The sequence below is a fragment of the Microcaecilia unicolor genome, chromosome 7, assembly GCF_901765095.1.
Source record: "Microcaecilia unicolor chromosome 7, aMicUni1.1, whole genome shotgun sequence".
In the NCBI taxonomy this organism is placed as follows: Eukaryota; Metazoa; Chordata; class Amphibia; order Gymnophiona; family Siphonopidae; genus Microcaecilia; species Microcaecilia unicolor.
The window spans coordinates 59,306,767-59,322,212 of NC_044037.1; the positions used below are offsets into that span (position 1 = coordinate 59,306,767).

General features: G+C 40.5%; 1 protein-coding gene across 1 annotated transcript in view; it reads left to right on the forward strand.

Moving 5' to 3' along the window:
• The first annotated feature begins 3,035 nt into the window (after positions 1 to 3,035).
• KLHL4 (kelch like family member 4) overlaps positions 3,036 to 15,446 on the forward strand; it is a 344,793-nt gene continuing 332,382 nt past the window's right edge. The window contains exon 1 of the mRNA XM_030209452.1: positions 3,036 to 3,091. The gene's annotated coding sequence lies outside the window, so the exon portion shown is untranslated. The remainder of the gene's footprint in view (positions 3,092 to 15,446) is intronic.

A 15,446-nucleotide genomic window follows, 5' to 3' on the forward strand; every position in this document is an offset into this window, starting at 1 on the left:
AAACACAGAGGGGCATGTTTACTAAAGTATCCCAAGCCGTGTGGGCTTTAACACATGCTAACCATTAGTGTAGACTACTTCATGCTAAAACAGCCAGTGCAAGAAAAATCCTATGTTAACTGCTTGGTGCGGGATGGGCCAATGGCTGAGTGGCACATGGGCAGAGATTGGGCAATGGCTACCCATTGAAATTAGTGCCTGATAAGTAGAGTCAACTGCCAAGAGCTGGTGTTAGGTGCATCCATGCTAAGCGCAGTTGACATTAACATGCGTAGGAAACTTTTCTGCATGATTCTTTTTTCTAAGCTGCTCAGATTGGTGTGTTATTGTGTGTTTGCTGGTGTACTTTCCTGTCATATTATTAGATTTCCTGCTCATTTTATGTAGTATATTATTTTCCCCCTTATTCTGAAAAGGTTGCCAAAAATTGAGTGTTCAAATTTAGGCATGTTGCCAATTTGCGCGTGTAATTATTGGCAATAATTGCTTCTTGTAGAAGCAATTATTGCCAATATTTGATTTCATGGGTGTTAGTGTGTAAAATTAGGCGCGGGCCAAAAAAGGGGACACCGAAAGGGGATGGTTATGGGTGTTTGGGGTGGAATGGGGGTGTGGTTTGAGTTACGCATGCAATTACAGAATAATGGTGTTCAACACGAAAATTTAGGTGCTGTCATTTGCACCATGTTTTCACTGGTGCAGATGGTCGCGTCTACATTTACACACAACCATAATACTTAAGTGTTATTCTATAAACCGTGCCAAACTTTAGGTGCAGCTTATAGATAATGTTTAAGCAGGGGGTTTTTTGGTGCTGATTTTTTTAGGCGCTATTTACTGAATCTACCATTTTATGTTTTACCGTTATTGTTTATTTTGTGAAGTGCTATGATCTGATAAAGTCAAGCAGTGTAGTAAATTTAATAAACCATAAATAAAAGAAAAATAAAACATACTGTAGGGGGGATGCTGGACATGTGCCTATCAGTTACTGCACAGCCTTTGTAATCATCTTGTACTAGTTTTTGGACATAATCCCCTGGACTCTATATAGGATGTTGACATTTTGATGCCGATCCTTAGTTGCACTTGCATCTTGGGCCCTGTTTACTAAGCCGCGTTGTAGGTGCAAACCTTTTAGCGTGTGCTAAAATTTAATGCATACTGACAAGAGTCACCCATAGGAATATAATGGGTGTCTCTATCATTAGTGCGTGTTAATTTTTAGTGCACGCCTACAGCGTGGCTTAGTAAAAGGGCCATAAGCTATGCATTAATTGGCCTTAACAATTATTGCAGTTGGCACTAATTGGATTTGGGTGTGCATCTGCCTACATGCTATTCTATAACAACAACTGCCTATATCCCTTAGCGCTAAGCTCAAAGCGGGCATGTCAGGGGAGTGGCATGGGCGGATCAGAAGTGTTTTTGTGCTGCTATAGAATAGTGCAGTGGTTCTCAAACCTGGTCCTGGAGGCACCCCAGACAGTCAGGTTTTCAAGATATCCATTGCATGCAAATCTCTTTCATGGCATATCATTGTGGATATCCTGAAAACCTGACTGGCTGGGGTGCCTTTAGGACCAAGTTTGGGAACCATGGAATAGTGCCATTTATGCACTGAAATGCCAGGATACATTGGTAGAAAGCACAAGCAAAACTAAAAGGAGAATCGTGTCCACAAAAGTATCTCCTTCTAGTTTTGCTTGTGCTTTCTACCAATGTATCCTGCATATCTACCAGTCTTTTTAAAGGCTTGATTTGGTTTAGATCCACCCACTGGCATTTACTGTATACACGCTGCTGAGGCAGGCATTTTTTGCCGAAACACGGTGCTGTGTCGAGTCTTATTTTCTACTATTAAAGGACATTTTATTACTTATTCTTCGTCTCCTTGGTTTTTTTGGAGGCATCCTGTTGATCATGCTACTTCTCTGTTTCTGTGCTTCCCCTCATAGCGGATCCAGTTTCTCCACTTTTGTGGTTGTTTTTGGCTACCCGCATGTTAAACATGCAGTGTGCGCCAATTGCTGTTTACTGTAGTGTAAGCGGCCCGTGGTAGAAAATTATTTTCTACCACAGAATTACCACCCGGCTCATGCGCCAGCCAGGCAGTAGTGCTGATTTGGCATGCGCTGTATGCAAAAAGGGTCCCTAAGTTTGGCACCGGTATTTACACCAGGTTCAGCTGGAGTAAATTCTGGCTCTCAACTTTAGGTGCGGGAATTGTTCCTAAGAGCTATTCTATAAATAGTGTCCTTTATAGAACAGGGCTTAGCACTGATTTTTGAAACACCAATTACTCAATCTGTCCCAAAGTGCAAGTGCAAAATCTTCTTACCACATTTTAGTAAATAGACCGCAAGATTGGAGATAAAGGTTTGAAATTCTGGGCGTCTTTAACTAAAGCACGCTCATGTTTTAGCGCGTGCTAAAATTGTGGGCACGCTAAACATTAGAGATGCCTATAGGAATGCATTGGCGTCTCTAATGTTTAACGTGGTGCTAAAAAGTGAGTGTGCCTTAGTAAAAGACCTCCTCTGTTTCTCTGTCCTTTTATCAATGATATCACAGCCAGAAATAACAGGTAGATATTTTTCATAGGGTTGAAGAAATCCATAACATTCTATGAATGATATTTCCACAGCAAAGTTTGAAATAATTCCATTGAGGAAAAAGTAAATATTTCCTGAAAACTTCACACTAAACATCCTAGATATAGGCTACAGAAACAATGAAATCACGCAGCATGTCTTTAATGAGATGTTTAGAAAAAGCAGCCAGCAAAACCACGGGAAATGATCCCTGGAGTCAGTTAGTGAGGAAGTTCAAGAGAACACATTTATCAGGAGATTTCCGTTCAGAAAGGAAGACAAGGGTTTCTTTAGGGAAAATTTGTCAGCAGATCAGGGGAAGAGGAAAGAGGAAGTAGGTTGCAAAAGTCCTGAATATTTTGCCACTGGAAAGAGACAAAAATCTTATGTTTATTGTTAACAGACTATAGGAAAAATAACACGCTTTGGTGTCAACCCACAAGACTTCTTCTGCCTTGTCTGAAAAACTCCACAGCTTTTCTTAAAACACGATCACGGTAAGAGACAACCTTTACTGGAGTTGGACGAATCTATTTTTCTATTCACTCAGTGGTGCATTCTTTATTAAGTTCAAAGTGCTACCCAATAGGAAATATTTCATTTCAGAATAGATTGAGAACTTCTTTCATAAAACCCAGTTGTACTGGAAATGCTTTTGTTGAGTGAAAAGCTGCATGTGTTTGCTGAGGTGTGTTATACTGCCTATTATCTTGGTGCTAAGAGAAAATTCTAATATCTGTTACGTGAAAACTCAGAAAGCTTGGCCTCTATTTCAACTGGAAAATATTATGTCTTTTGTACTACCACATTTCTGTTCATGATATAGATTATAATGCTAATGGATATCTAAGCTGCATAGTAATGATGTGCACTGCAAAGAGCTTTTAATTAAAAAAAAAACCCGATAGTAGTCCCTCATAAATTACAAGGATATTTTGCTATTAAAGTCTTATATTATTTATCAGCACTTATTTTGTCATTGAAATATCTAAATTAATTTTATTTCCAAGATGAGCAGATGTTTATATAAATGATATCCGTTAACAGCTCTACTTTTCATGCTATTTGAATTTTCCTGGTTTATTTTTGTCATGGTGTATGCTTGCATGGTTAAATCTCTGGAGATGGATCAGTTGATTGGGTGATATGTTGTCCAAATGATGGAAGACATTTATTATTGTTATTACAGCCATCTTTACTATGTGCATCAGGGTGAACATCCACAATGCATTCTGTTGCTTACAGTTTTGATCGTCATATCAAGACTGTAGGGAAATCAGACAGTGACTTTGCCTTCTAACTAACTTTGCTGCATAATGGATGGAAAGAATGCCCAAAGTCAGGAGGACATTTGCTGGCAGCCTTTTGAAAGAGAAAATATTTTGTTCAAGCATTAATTCTCTGTGAAGGGAAAATTTAAGCAAACAAAATTTCCTGCAAAACCCCTCAGCATGTTTGCACAAAATAATCTTTTTCATGACGATTCCCCATGGAACTGTTTCCTTTGAAAGATGTACCTGAAACATCCCTTCAACAGTGATTCCCAAACTTTTACTATGGCAGAACCCCTAAAATATATTGTTTCATACATTGAGGAACCCTCAATTTATGTTCATAGAACAGATTCTACAATTCAAAGTATTCCTATGGGTGTCTCTAGCGTTTAGTATGTGCTATTTTAGGCACCAATTATAGAATACACTTAGCACTGATTTCAGCGCTGATTTTTTAGATACCATATAGGAATCTCTCCCTTAGAGTGTATTGTTTTCGCCAACAAATTTGGGCATCATTTACTGAATTTAGTCCTATATGCATAGGCATTACTGGGGGGGGGGGGGGGGTGAAGAATAGGTAGAGTAAGATGATTAAGTAGGTATTTTATAAAATTTTTACCCTCCCACTTCCATTTACTAAGCTGTGCCAGCAGCTGCCGTGCGCTAATTCCATTCACTTGAATGGTCTGTGTTGGCATTGCCACACCGGCAACCCGCTAGCACAGCTTAGTAAATAGGGGGATTACTTATGAGTCGATTCTTACTTGCACCTAGACAATTGTACCTGCCTTTATTCTGTGTAATCGACACACCCTGTCAGTTCTACTTTTGTTATATTGTGAGCCACCTTGAACTTGAATCCTATCTGAGATAATGTGGGATATAAATATAATAACTATAAATTACAAGCTATTTCAAAAACTAGTTTGAAAACTTGTATCTGATTCACACTGTAACCTTCAAACTTCTTACCGAAGTTTAAACAAATATAAACAAACCAGACCTCAACACTCCCAATAGGGACAAATGCATCAAGTATTAGAAAGCCCACTATAATAGATGGAAGTCAGGTATTATCATTGGTCAATTGAAAGCGAGGAGGGAAAAAAGAATCAGCCGCAAAACTCCCACCGATGGAGAAAATCACTGATTTAAAAAAAAAAAAAAACCCTCTCAATATGAAAAGACGAACATGTGAATGATCATATAAAATATCTACAAAAAATGGCAAATTCTGAAATTGCTACTAAATTTGCAAAAATCAAGCTGGAACCCAGCAAGGTAGCACGCTGCACATTCAAAAGGGAACATAGAGTCAGAAACCACAAAAAGATACATGGCTTTTAGCTGAAACTGTCGTCACTATCACTGAAGCTGTTATTGGAAATGTCGCTCATTCTCTCTCAGGCTGTCACTCCATAAACCTTCAATGTACTCCAACCCAGGAGGGCAGTGCACTGCTGGATCCCCTTGACTGATAGAACTCCAATCTTTTTCAACAAGAGCGCTTTGTTTCGCTATTTTCCGTGCTGCAGCAAGGAAGCAGTGCCGTAGCGAGGGCTAATGGCACCCGGGGCGGGGTCGCCGCTGCGCACCCCCCGGGTGCAGCACGGCACGACCCCCCCCCTGCGGCGCACCCCCCTGGGGCGCAACCCCCCCGGACCGCATTCTTACCTGTGGGGAGGGCCGATCCGCCCCCGAGTACACGTCACTCGAGCTGCGTCGGCCCCGCTGGTTCCCTGCTCTCTCTGCCCCGGAACAGGAACCTGTTCCGGGGCAGAGAGAGCAGGGAACCAGTGGGGCCAGCACCCCCCCCCGAGCGCGTGCAGCTGGGCGGACCGCCCCTCCCGCCCACCCCCTCCTACGCCACTGTCAGGAAGAAACCGTATACATCCGAGGAATTTCTCACTGCCATCCACCGGCTTAAAGATTTATATCAGGGAGGAGAACAGAGAAAGCAGCTAGGCCCAAGGCAGTGTGGAGCAGTGCAGACATGGGTAGGAACCTGGCATGGAGGAGGAACTGAATGTAGTGCAGAAATTAGGTGTGAAGCAGAAACTAAATGCAAAGCATAGTAGGGCAGAACTCTTTACTAGGCAGTAAAGAGGAGCTAGGTGCAGTAAACACAGGGCAGACTCATGAAAAACTGTTGTACCAGCATGCGTTATCTGCCTGGCTCTCCTTACATATGATCAAAGGTTAGCCGCACCTCTTGCTGGTCCAATGAGCTTCTCTCAGGGGCGGGCATCTGTTCTACCACTGGAGCGCATGTTTCCTTGAACCTGGGTTGCAGCTAGGTGACCCCTATGGCTGAGGCCCAAGTCTTTTGGCTTTGGTACACCAGGTCATGGGTTTGCATCCTCCTCTTCCTCCTTGCATTAATCAGCACAGGCGCACTGAGAAAGTCTCCCATTAACCATCTCTGCTCCCAGGCTGATGCAAACCAGCAGCATCAGAGGTCACCTAACCTACTGGCATATACATGTAGCGACTTCTCAGCAGTGCCAGCAAATCAGTCTTCCATGTGCATGCCAGCAAATCTTCGAGACTTTGCAAGCCAGTGAATCTTGTCAGAGTTTTCCATGCAATGACTTCACATGCACACGAGTGAGCAAGCAAAGTTCAGCGAACCTTCCAGTCTTCCCCATGGAGCAGCACTGGGTGCATCAGCAGCAGCCTAGTGTTCCAACTTCCTGCCCACAAGCCCACCTCAAACCCAGAGAGAGTCAACTGGAATTTTTAAGGTAGCATTCTGGCCTGTCTGAGTCTGATCTCTTTGAAAGAGTTGCAATGCAGAAGGGATGGTATTGGGGAAGCGGTGGCGAGCTTCCCATGTGTGCGTTGGGTTGATTGAAATTATTGAATTAATGTGGTTTTTGAGTTGGTCATTGGGTTGTTAAATATATGTAGGGAATATAGGGCAGAGATAACAACACTGGTACCTGTTAGCAGAATGGTTATATTAGCTCAATTGAATAAGGCTTTGTTAATTGATTTTGCTTATTAAATTAGGGTGACTATAGTGTAAAACCATATTTATTAAGTTGACACGGCTAGCCATCATCAAATGGCTGTGAGTGATAACATTACTTGAAACAGCAAAAACAGTGGAGATGTTCCAAGAAATCAGTGATGACCAGGTCATCGATTACCCTGGTCATCATTCATTTTGGGGGGGTTATTTCTCCACTGTTTTTTCTGTTGCCTTTGCTGACTCGCTGCTCTGCTATATGGAGATGGTTTTTTATGTTTATTTGTTCACTTCATTATTAACATTACTTACTTGCCTCATGCTAGTAAGAGGGTTCGGTTGTGAGTGACTGTGAGTTCATTCATTCATTATTAGCATTAGCTAAACAAAACAGCATAGATGATGTTAATCTGTGTGCAATTATAAGAATAATAGCCCCGGTGAATACTCATGGTGTTTGAATTAGTGTTACAGTGATTACTAGGGCTGTATAACTTACAGAAAAATATGCAATAAGTGATTTAAGGTACATTTGGCCTTTGGTGTTGACAGAATGATTAAACTTATTATGATGATGCCCCATAACATATGACTACCTTTTGCTTTTGAGAAAGTTTGAGTGTTGCAGTTGTAGTAGTCCATAGCACCATCTCATCAATCACCTTAAAACACTCTTTTAAACTGTCAGGACATTCTGCTTCTTAGTACAGGGAGTCCCAAATGGTAGCCACCTACTAAAGGAAAATGCCACCAGCAAAAGATTCTTTGATCATTAAAATGTTTACTTCGTAAATATAAAGTGAAGGTAAAAGTTTCTTCTTGCTTCTCCCACTGCTGTGAATGGTGGCAGTCAATCTCGAGAAATGCATAATGGAGAATTCTAGAATGATTCACTAGGCACACAGCCACACACTGTGACTGAATTAGTTTTGACGGTGTGCTATTTATTTTCTTGTACTAATCTGAGCCTTTGACTGAAAAATATTTTCTCTTTTGTTTGGTTTGAACAATTTACGAAAAAGCATGTATTTTGTAAGCATGAGTACACTGCAGGTGACAAATATTGCCAGCTATTATTTAATGCATTTCAGGGCCCTTTTATCAAAGTGTGGTGGGCCTACTGCTGGCTTGCTGTGTGGCGATTCGACTCTACCACTGGGCTACCCCAGGAAATGGCCATGTGCCAATGCCATTTCCTTCCCTTTCCCAGAAAATGCCTTTTACCGGCGGTGGTAAAAGGTGGCTTTGCCCTCAACACGTGGTAAGCCCATACGCTGATGCTGCTACTACTACTTATCATTTGTAAAGTGCTACTAGACGTACGCAGCGCTGTACACCTGAACTTGAAGAGACAGTCCCTGCTCGACAGAGCTTACAATCTAACTAGGACAGACAAACAGGACAAACAAGAGATAAAGGAATATTAAAGTGAGGATGATAAAATAAGGGTTCTGAACAAGTGAATAAGGGTTAGGAGTTAAAAGCAGCATCAAAAAGGGGGCTTTTAGCTTAGATTTGAAGACAGCCAGAGATGGAGCTTGACGTACCGGCTCAGGAAGTCTATTCCAGGCATATGGTGCAGCAAGATAAAAGGAACGGAGTCTGGAGTTAGTGGTGAAGGAGAAGGGTGCAGATAAGAGAGATTTACCCAGTGAACGGAGGTCCCGGGGAGGAATGTAGGGAGAGATGAGAGTGGAGAGGTATTGAGGAGCTGCAGAGTGAATGCACTTATAGGTCAATAAGAGAAGTTTAAACTGTATGCGGAAACGGATAGGAAGCCAGTCAAGTGACTTGAGGAGAGAGCTAATATGAGCATAACGACACTGGCGGAATATTAGTCATGCAGCAGAATTTTGAACAGATTGAAGAGGAGAGAGATGCCATCCTAGGGTCCCTTTTACTGCTGCTTGGTAAAAGTAGCTTTTAGTGTTCTCCTTAAGCATCACAGATTAAAGCACATGAGAGACTGTCTTATTGATTTAGAGTCCCTTTTATTAAACTGTGGAAATCACTCAGTATGCATTTTACCACATGGAAACCACTAGCGCAGAGCCATTTTAAGGGGATTTGTAGTATTTTTGTGAGTAGTGTCCCACATGCAACAAGTCATGCGTTAAATGTTTTTGGGGTCGGGATGTGGCATGGGTGGAGAACAGCGTGGGGGTGGAAGGCATTTGGCAGTTAGTGCACTGAATTTACTGTGTGTTAAGTGCCTAAAGCAGTATTATGTTGTTGACCCCTGCAAGCGTAAATTGGGCAAATATACCACTTGTGGGGATGGGTTAGATTCCAGCAGGGATGAGCCAGGATGGGTTTGATTCCAGCGGGGACGGGAGGGATCGGGTTATATTTCTGTCCCCGTTAAACTCTCTACATCAGAGTAAGCATTAACATGCATTATTTATCATAGGTCCCTTTTCTATGCAATGGGATCTATTTACTAACTGCATTAGTGTGTATTAATGTGGCACATACTTTAGTACAAGTCATTTAAGAGTTATCTGTACTGGTCATATTTAGCTATTATACGTTTTGCTCATTCCTTTTCTTTTTGAGCTAGATTCATATAAATTCTCGTTGGAATGAAGCTAGCAGCCAATGTGTACTCACTACCCTCGCATAACATTTTCTCACTGTCTTGGGAGAATGTGACATACGGCAAAAAGTCAGCATGAAATACAACATTAAACCTTAAGGCACTAAAGTAAACATGGAGAAAATCTAGAAAAGTAACTTGAAGAAGCTTAGTCAGGCTGAATGACATGTGAAGTATGCTGAAGCACACAAATGTATGTTTCAAAAATCAATGCATTCTATATATAGATCTATTAGATGGACTGTTTTAAGTTTCTGAGCTGTGAACTCAGTAATTCTGGACTTCAGCCACAACACAAAGGCAATAAAATTAGCAGAAGAATGCAGGTATCTCCAGATTATTGTTATGGTGTTTCCATCACACTAAAACAGTAAATTTTCAAGAATATATTTTCATAGCAATTTACACAAAACAAGGTCATGCACCCAGCTCTGTTCAATCCTGATTAGTTAAAATCATTTATTTAAATTTATCAGGATTTAAACTGCTGGTCTATGCATGTTACTGTTTGTAAATGTAAACCCTTAAAACTAGTTCTTAGAAGTATTAATGCTTTAACTCATGAATTCAGGTCTTATGTTTAATGCCTAGTTTTCTATAAAGACTTATTATAAAATTGGCCAACTGTCTCAGCACCCTTCCCTCTCTAACCCCATTGTCAAGGACAAGTCAAGTTTGGAAGAAAAAAATGCAGATTTATTTCTTTCAATTAACTCTTTTCAATTAACTCTGTGTATATCTGAGTGATATACATATATCTAACTGCCTACTACCACCATGCCAGTTACGCATTATAGACTGATACCCTGCTGTGCTTGCCACTTTTGGCCAACTTGTTTTTCCAGCAGGCTTCTGTGGTGTCTCCAAGCTTGGATGCCTTCTACTGGTGTGACTGTACCTACCAAATGCCACCAATTCCTGACAAGCTCCCAAGCCACACTATTCTGTAGTGATCATGACTGTACTTAGCACATTGAACTCCGCATGAGATTTCAAGGCATGTTTATACCTATTGCACCACATGTCCCCAAATTCCCTTAAGTTAGGACAGCTTCTACCAGCTTCTGCTGAAGTCTAAGACTAGGATTTCCTCTAGGAGTTGTGGCATGTGTGCATGTTCATTGAACTCCAGACAAAGATCAAAGTGAGGATGCCATTTTCAAATATGGTTGCGTCCAGGGCATGACTCCAAGGACTGAGTCCCTGGCTACTGCCAAACACCTAGCTTGGTTGCCAGGATACCACCTCCTACACTTTGTGATAATGATATTAAGATAGCCCACTAAGAGATAGTACACCCAATTAGGATTAAAAGCGCCACTTCCCACCCCACCCTTGCCACCTCTGTTTCTGTGTCTCACTGAAGACAATTTTCAAAGACATTTCCAGGAATTGGACAGAATGGTTGATGTTTTTTTTTTTTGCACAGAAGTGGAGCTTCTGAAAATGACCCAATACATATGTGTGTATAGCAATATGAACATAACAGGTGAAGGGGTATTCTATAAACTAGGTGCCCACATTTTTATATGTACATTACATGTAGCAGACTGTGAATTTTCTTACATACTTCTGGATTTCCAAATGCCTGCATTTAGGTTTTCATTGAAAGTATATTTTCAGAAATAAGAGGTACAAATCTGTGCCATACTTTCCCTAAGTCAGTTTTAAAAGGATATATTTTTTTCTTTGAAAACGGATTTAAATTTGGCAGGTAAAAGGCATTTTAAACATAAGTGTATTTTTTGAAGGTGCCCCCACTGTTTCTATATTCCACCTCTGACTTGGTGGGGTATACATCCCATCCTCAGCAGCTACAACTACCAGGTATTTGAAAGAAAGAAAAACATTCCATGTACAAGTCATAACAAGGCAAATGTAGCAGTGTATAGGAGTTGTGCATAAACAAATTCTATAATGAGCATTAGTCATAATAATTACGTGCAATATGACATAAGGCATTGGGTGGTTGGACGCTTCATGCAGCAAGTGAGACAGTATGCACCTTGACTCCATGATCCCTCACAGCAGGAAGTTTATCATCAACAATATGGAGAAAGAATCAGCATTCCTTCTTTCATCTTCCTGTCATTTTAAGGTGCACAGGCTACACAGAGCCCTCAGGGAGCTTTACTAATGATAGCAAGTGGTGATATCAGAGCTGCAGTATCTGGGATCTTGGAAACCATTTGAATGAGAGAAGAGGTATGCTGTTTAGCACTTTCCTAGCTCCTGGTCTTGTAAGTACATAAGTATCGCCATGCTGGGACAGACCAAGGGTCCATCGAGCCCAGCACCCTGTCACCGACAGCAGCCAAAAGAACAAGCAATTTGTCCCGCCCATCCTAGAAATACTGTATTCCCTCGTCCACTCAATAACATTATATGGCTTTTTCCTCCAGTGATTTTTAGAATGACAAATTAAGTACATAAGTACTGCCGTACTGGGAAAGACCAAAGGTCCATCAAGCCCAGCATCCTGTTTTCAACAATGGCCAATCCAGGTCACAAATACCTAGCAAGATCCCAAAAAAGTACAAAACATTTTATACTGCTTATTCCAGAAATAGTGGATTTTCCCCAATTACTTCAATGAATCCTAATGTGTCAAGTGGATAGGCAAGGCTAGGGCCCAAATGAATGAATGTGGGTGGTGGTATAAGACCCGAGGAGGGGTCTTCCTCATATAGGTAACTGCTGCATCAGAATAATTGCAGATCTACAGACCTAGATTTATCCCAATAAAGTAGCCCTTACTCGGGATGAATGCACTATGCCTTACATACATTGAATGAATGTTCCACTTCAGCCTTTGGTGCCCATCCTGGGAACCCTGTGGGTATTGATTCCCATAGTCATTGCAGATGTAATCATTAGTCTTGACTGTCCTCAGAGCATGGAAAAACATTGCCATTCCCCACTCTAGACTGAACAGAGTGGTTGTGATCTAGATTACCATGGTTTGCTCTGTGAGAATCTTGGAAATCCTTCAAAATGAGTACTAAACATTGATGTGCTTCACCTCACAGCAGGCCTAAATTACTGTGTATGTCTATTGTTTGACTGCTCTGCACTCATTCCCTAAATGCCTATGTATTGCTCCATGGTGCGACCGCACCTTGAATATTGTGTTCAATTCTGGTCACCGCATCTTTAAAAAGATATAGTGGAATTAGAAAAGGCACATAACTCAAAATATTCTATATGTTATGAGCATAAGTGTGAGTCTCTCCCAGATTCTGCCCATGTGTATGCTCACCTGTAAAATACATGCTATTCAGTAAGGGGGTCTTTTTACTAAGCTGCAATAGTGTTTTTAGCTTGTGGTAGAAATCAGCTGGCAGTAAATGCCGAGACACCCATAGGAATATAACAGGTGTCTCAGTGTTTACTGCCAGCTGATTTCTACCATGAGCTAAAAATGGTATCATAGCTTTGTAACAGACCCCCTAAATGATCCTCTAATTTGGGCTCTGAAAAAAAATTCATGCTGAGTGATCCGAATTGGGCTTCATTTATAGAATAGCTTGTAAACCAGGATCCATGTCCAACTTTTAGATTAGAAGATTTACACCAACTAAACCCTGGTGTAAATTGCAGTGACTAAATTAGGCACAGATCCCCTGAATTCTATAATAGTGCGTGCATCTTTAGTGAACACCTCTGACCTGCCCATGCCCCTCCCATGGCCATGTCCCCTTTTCAGTTGCACACTAAATTTACGTGCATATTGTTATAGAATAATGCTTAGTAAGATGCGTGTATAAATCCAAATTGTTGCCAATTTGTGCCAATAATTGATTGTTAGTGCCCAATTACTGGTGCTAACAGGCTCATTAATTAAATTGTGCATTCAAATTGAGTGTGTGTCCAAATTTCGGCAGGCAATTTTGAGCAGCATTTATAGAATTCCCCTGGATATTTTCATATGTACAGAATAACGCATATCTGGATTTTTGGTATTTGCATGTGTATATGCACATATACACTTACATAAAGGTATTTTAGACATTTATATCTGTCTTTCCCATATAAATGTTAGCACCCCTATATCTCTCTATGCAAAATGCCCTCATTCAGGCTTGTACTATCTAGATAATGGTAGAGCATTAAGAAGGAATTTGAGGGGAGGGGGCACTCTCCATTTTTAGTGCCAATAAAAATTCATAAATAGGAGCCATATATGTTTAGCAACAGTTTCTGAACAGTTCCTTTGAATATTGGCTCAATTCCTTTTAAAGTTTTATTTCATGTAACATTTTTCTCATCTCACTACTTCTTATGATACGGCGGACAAAATATCACACTGTTCATCCAAGTGCATGAATTATTCTTTATTCTTATTAACATTCTTCTCTACCTTTTCTTTTTAAAGTAGAACTAGATATATAAGACTCTTATTGAGGTCACCTTTCCTGTTTTTCAAACTTTTTCAAAGTCACTCTTCAGCTCTAGTTTGGCTGCGTCAAGGTGGTACAAGTCAAGTTTCTGACAGCAACCACTTTGAGTTTCATGATCAAGACCGATGAGACTGATTAAGCTGGGAGTACTTCCAAAATCTTCAAAGCATTGTAACATTTTACTAGAGGAATGAGAAAAATAGAAAAGTGATAAGCTTGATGCTATTTGTTCTACACAATTTAGGAGCTGGTTCACTATTTTCCCCTTATAAGCATAGACTGGGAGAAAAGTCTAGTGAATGAGGCATTTATTTATGTCTAAAGCAATGGTCTGGATTTCATGAATAAGTCATGGTACATATTTGAGCTGAAGCATGGATTTGCAAAATGCTACAAGCAACGTGAATATTCAAAGTTAGCATAAAGTCAGTCTTTTCCAGAGTTTTACTAAAAAAAAAATTCCTGTCACATATTGAAGTTAAAAGACAAGGAGAATGCCAGTAAAAAATGTATCAAATAGTAGTTCTATCAAGGCTAGATAAAAAGGTGTCAGAGGGATCAAAGGTCTTCAACATCACTTCATATTCTCTTTTTTCTAGGTTCTATATCCAGGTGTTAAATTAATAGCATGTTTTAAAGATTATAGGGTCCTTTTACTAAACCACGTTAAGCAGAAGGATAGATATATAAATAACTCTTGAGAAGATAGATGTTATTTCCAGCACTAAACTGTTTCTAAAAAGAAAACTAGATGGACTGGTTATAAAACACAATTTTTCATACACACACACACACACACACGCATATACCTAGTTATAACCAGACATTATTTTTTGTTCACTAATAATTAAGGATGCACATTCATTTTAAAGGTCAGAGGAGTAGCCTAATGGGCTGGAAACCAGAAGGTCTAGATTCAAAGCTTACAGCAGCATTTTGTGGTTTTGGCCAAGCGACTTACGGCCAGATTCTATATATGGAACCTGAAAAATCCACATAACAAATTTCTGCCTAAGCATATTCTATAAATGACACCTAGGTTTAGTATATAGAATACGCTTAGTTGATATACCAGCACCTAGAACTACGTGCATCCATTTACACCAAGGAAAATGTGGCATAAATACTGGCAGCAGATTTAGGCACAGAGGGTCATATTCTATACCTGTGCATGTCAATTCTGGAATTCCCACAAAATGCTCATTTCTCTGCCTATAACCATGCCCTTTTTGGCTGTGTACATTAGAATTTAGACGCTCTGTATTACAGAATATGTTTAGGAAGTTGTGTGCGTAACTTCTAATTATTACATGGTAACATAAGAGGGGCATAATCGAACTGGGCACCCATCTTTAAGGGCACCCATCTCTAAGGACAGCCTGACGAAGGGGTGTGGCATCCCATATTATCGAAACAAGATGGGTGTCCATCTTTCGTTTCAATAATACGGTCGGGGACGGTCAAATCTCAACATTTAGGTCGACCTAAGAGATGGTCAACCTAAATGTTGAGATCGCCGGCCTTAGAGATGGCCAGCCTCAGTTTTCAATGATAATGGAAACAGAGGATGGCTATCTCAAAAACGGCCAAATCCAAGCCATTTGCCCG